Here is a 5346-nt window from a genome sequence, read left to right as displayed (position 1 = left end):
ATTGACAGAGGAGTATCTAGTTCTCTTAATTTGCCAGGACCTGAATTCAAGGATTTTTGCTATTTTTCTTAAATGTTAATTCTATTTAAGAAGGATTTCAGCTCCTTCACATACTATGGCACGGTGCCCTATGGATAAAAGTGTTTTCTTTCAAGCCCTCGTTATATCAGTACAAATTAAAGAACTGGAATTATTGTACACATTTTTTTTAGACTGAAGTCTGTGTTCTTTCTAGGTGAGTACATGCATTTTCATTCTGGCTTTCTCCCACCTGAGAGTTGTGCTTTCTTTTCAGGCCATTAAAAGGTACAAGAGAGAGGGGAATACTTATTCTGCCAAAGGTGTCAGACAGACTGGCACCTACTTCTTGGTTGAATAGCACTTTCTTTTTGAAAAGAAAAAAAAAAAAAAGTATATCAGCTGCTGTGTGAAATCAGTCTTCCAATCTGTTGTAGAACAGAGTTTGCTTTGTAAAGAGCAAAAAAAGAAGCTCTCATAAAAGATGCATGCTTCATTTGTGTGTTTGCTCATTGGCTTCACTGTCCTTCTTTGCACTTTTCTTTCAACACTGCATCAGATATTTAATAGACTACAAAATACTAGATGTAATTAGGACTTGTGGCTACCAGGGTACTAATGATGGGGTTATTGCTAAGTTAGTCATTCGCATTTTGAGGAGTGATTCCAGCTTTATATTTCTTTTACTATTGTCATGGGTGAGTGGAATGCACCTCACTCAAAAGAGGAATATTGAGTTAAACTCGAGCTAGAATGATCTAGATAGAGACAGGAGATGCAAAGGGTAAGGAAAACCCTCTCGTTGACTCACGAGGTTCAGAATGGACCCTTTTGCTTTCTAAAGTCCTTATGGAGCCTAGTTGCGGCTAGAACAAATCTTAGTCCCAGACTTGGTCAGTGGTTTATGTTTAAGGGTAGAGATACAAGGGATAAGTGTAAGGAGTTCATTCTCATTTTGAGAGAATGACACTTGAGAGGTTGAAGGTGTGTTTCTAGCTTGCTGGAATATAAGAAATCCTCTACAGGATATCCATTTCCATTTATTACCCTTTTTATGGTCTGTTGAAGAATATGGTATCTTCTTTACTGATAACATAAGGAATCTCAAGTCACAAATCTAATTTATGTTCAGCACTTCTGAGCTAGGTTCTTAATATGAGTAAATTGCTGTCCTCCCAGATTAGCCTGAGCTTCGGGAGCCCGCTCATATCCTGGAGTGTAGTCCCATTAACACAACTGCTTAAAATAATTAGGCATCTCTTTTCTGTCAGTTATGCTATGAAACTTTTCACTAGGATGAGGCTGTCTTCCTTGCCTGTAATCCATGAGGCTTAAGTAATATGAGACCTTAGCAGGGAAAAGTTGGGAGAATGGGGAAAGGCAGAGAGATTAGTACTGCCTAATTTTAGCAATATATATTAGAAGCTTACAGAAACTAATCTCTTAATATGATAAATAGAGATCAGGACTCTGAAGTTAAGCTCATGCTCCAAAATGCCTAATACGGAAACCTGCCTCTCTTCCAGGGGACTAGAATCTGGACTTGGGTACTTGGGGTAAATGGTTTGGGTCTCTCCCTTTAAAAGAGCAAATGATTTGCTCAGGATTTTGAAGAAAAACACAATAATGTTGAACTGGCTGTTGAACAAAGGAAAAATCACTGTGCAGGTTTGACTGTCATGGGATGGATGCTCATCTGTTTCTCCCCTGTAGCAACACCCAAGTGCTGCATCTGCCCACGGCTGTGCCTGGTCCTGACCTCCCTTGCAGTGCTCTTGCAAGGCTTAGTCTTGCTTGGCCTGTTGCAGGAAGAGCTGGGCTTAGCTGGCCACAAGCAATCAGAAAATCAGTCCAAACTGTACAATGCCGTGCACACTTTTGATGGTCAGAAGAAGACACCTGAGTAAATTCCTATCTGGTATAAGTTTGCTCTGATGTCTCTGGACCAAATGATCTTTAGTTTGGATCACAGCTTAGTTCGAGTGCCGGACACCCAGGTAGATGGGAAAACTGATGTTAGGAGTATGATTTTCCTTGTAACCATTATATATGTAGTAAAATATAGCGTATCAAACACTGTAGCAGCTAGGAGAACTGCATTTTCAATCTCAATATTTATAAAAATGAGGTAGCCATATCACTTGAGATCCCATGGGTGGTATTAGTTTATAATTTTATTCAGCTTCCTTCTATTTTTCTACTTACTTATTATTTTCCTTAAATAGATAAACTTGGTTTTGGCTATTCATTTCTGAAAAAAAGAAATTCTATAGGTCTCGAAATTACATGTCTGTGCTGGGCAGTTCTAAAGGAGATCAGAACAAAAGCCCAAAGACCTCATCCCTCTCCCACTTCTGCCCAGCCAGCTCTAAATTTTTCCTGTGAGCGCAGCATCCATCTTGCAACATTCAGTTCACATTTTTCAAACTGTTGTAAAATTTCCAGCCTTTCAATGATCTTTGTATTAATTTCCTAATACTGAAAATAAGTAATTACTCACATTTTTCAAAATGTGCTCCAAATTAGGAGGCTAGACTGCATCTTCTTTTACTAATTATTTCAGGAGAGCTAATCTACAATGTGTGTGACCTTTTCTAAATTTGGACCCATCTGGCATTTTCAAATGGAATTGCATATTGATCTCCACACTGTTAATTTATTGTTTAATTAAAAAATCATAGTGCTGTGATGTGGTTTGATTGCACATCCTTTTTTACATCAACCAATTAAGGTGGAAAGCCATCACAAAACGATCACTTTTTTTATTATTTTTTATAATGGAACTTCCCAGAAACATAGGTCTCTTCTCATATACTCTACTAATGGTTTGGAACTCATTTTAGCATAAACGACCTACAGGGATTGGTGTAGAAAGTAAATTCTCAGTTTATATCATTTTGGTATGACCAAGGTGCTTCCTGGACTTTATTGAATGTTTCTGGAACTCAACTGTGCATCTTTGGCCACCAGTACCTCGTATAAAATGTAGAGAAGTGGTTATTAAAGACCAGTCATCTTAGTCAGTGGTGGATTTGCTGTGCTGCCCTTGTTTATTAGGGGGAAGGAACTATATTTCTTGAATGAGGCAATACCATGAAACTTTGTAATGTCAAGTTCCCTTCCTGTGGGTGAAAGATGTTTAAAGCAAACTTGCGTTGTTGCCAAACAAACTTGCGTTGTTGCCAAATTACCTATATTTTGTGTATCTAACATGGGCCTGTGGGGTGTGTATTTAACTGAACACTTGCTTCTCAACTGTCTTAGAAGATACCACTTAGAAGTGAAGTTGTTACTGTTCCTGCCTTGTATATTTATGACTGAATGGTTATTTAAACTGAGGTCTTATTGTAATGTCTTCTGCCTCTTCAACCCTTACGTAATGCTTCATCTAGAATCTCCTGTGAATGACCACTTAAATCTAGAAATCCTGATAGGGATACTTAAGCCAAGGAATTATCTTTAGAATATATTAAAGTTATTTTAAAATATTCTAGTTTGACCTTCACACCTGTGTTTGAAATATCAAAACCAGACACCTATTTTAGGTGTGTTCAAGTAGCAAATCTGATAATGGGAACTTAAATTATACGCTAACGACTTTAAAGTGAGCATTTATTTCTAAAAGGCTCACTTTGGCTGGGTCGCTTACAACTTGTGTGATATGAGGATTCCAGAGAAGATCAAAGGGAACTGTGAGGATTGCAAGACTGAAAATCTTGCTGTGCACACTGGTTAGTTCAGCAGCATTTCTGTGGACATCTTAAGATGATCACATGGTCTGCAAAGTATTGTCAGGGGTCATGATCCATGGGCCAAAAATTTCAGCCTCTCGAGCAGTTTAACAAGAAGGTAGATAAAACATGTATATCCAGCCAGGCTTGGGGAAAGGGTGGGAGGGATTTTTTTTTCTTCCTCTTTAAGGTTTTGCATGAAAGAATCAGTATTTTTCCTAGGTAACTTTTTAATTTTCACAATTATGAAAGCAGTAACCCTTCTGTATTCTCCATTTATTTTTCAATAGCCAGTTTTGAGACAAAAATTTTAAGAATATTTAAATATGAAGAATATTTAAAATTTATCTAAAGTCATTTCTGACCAGAATGAAAAGTTGCCAGTGACAGTTTGATTTATTTAAACCAGACTTGTTTTTCATCACCAAATAATTTGATAGAAATAATATCACATCTAGCAAAAAGGCATCCGGAAATAAATCATAGTATTGTTAAAATTAATTTTGGCCTAAACCTTCAAACTAAAATTGTTATTGGGTAATAACTTCAGCTTAGTTCTTCAAGTCATCTTTGCTTTTCCAAGTCCACTCCAAAATAAATAGCATGTCAAAACAATACATTGCTAACAGATCATCCTTCAAGAAATTACAGGACCAGGACTATGACAGTTTGGAAATTTCCTTGAAATGATGTTGTTTCTTTTGAATTATTAGGAAACCATGTATCGTTCTGGTATAGAAATGAAACCTCAGTGTTCTTTGTAGATAAAGGTGTGTGTAAACATTAGCACAGGTTTTGTATTCAACTAATCAGAAACCAGAGAAAGCAATTTAACTTTGATCTTCTGAGAAGAGCTGCAGTTCCGTGTTATTTAATATCTTAACTGTAATTGGAAATAAAAAAGGACAGGAATCAAATAATCACTTTCAGTTGTATTACTCTTGGAGACCCAAATATTAAAAAAAAAGTCAACAAATTTTTACTTCCAATTTTGATAATGTTCTTTCTTCACAATGCAAGCCCCTCACTTATGCAGAACTGTGACAAAAGTGCACGTGTAAAGAATTAAAAACCTATTGGTAAACCAAAGTTGTGATGTAAAGCCCACTGAAATGGACAAATTGAAGTCTTTCTGTTGACATCTCTGGCCCTTAGATCTGGCCCTTGGTTTATTATCAGCAAAAAGTTCTTAAAACTCATTTTCAGATGCAGTGTCAAAAGGAGATTTTCTTTTAATACACCTTAAGGGATGCGGGGCTAGAATGCTGCAGAATGACCAGGTAAAGTAGAAAACCAAATGCTTTCTTAGCAGGTCAAAAGAAGGTCACTTGTTTTACAGTTAGAAATAAGCCCTCGATTGAGAGTGACAGTAAGACTTTTACTGCTCCAGTTCAAGGAAAGTGGTGGGTGTCAGTGTAAACTGTATTCTGAAGTGCTTTCACTACTCTTATGGCTATGATATAAATTAAAGGGAGGGGAGAAATCAGACAGGTAGGAAACAGTGAGAAGAGTTGGTTTTAAGAAAGACAGAAGCCCAGAAGCAGCAGCTGTGGGGGTGCTTGGCCATGGCCAGGTTGTCTTGCTAAGCCAGGATTTT

This window comes from Streptopelia decaocto (assembly GCF_964273445.1).
Source record: "Streptopelia decaocto genome assembly, chromosome: 11".
NCBI classification, from domain to species: domain Eukaryota; kingdom Metazoa; phylum Chordata; class Aves; order Columbiformes; family Columbidae; genus Streptopelia; species Streptopelia decaocto.
This window is presented reverse-complemented; position numbering follows the sequence as displayed.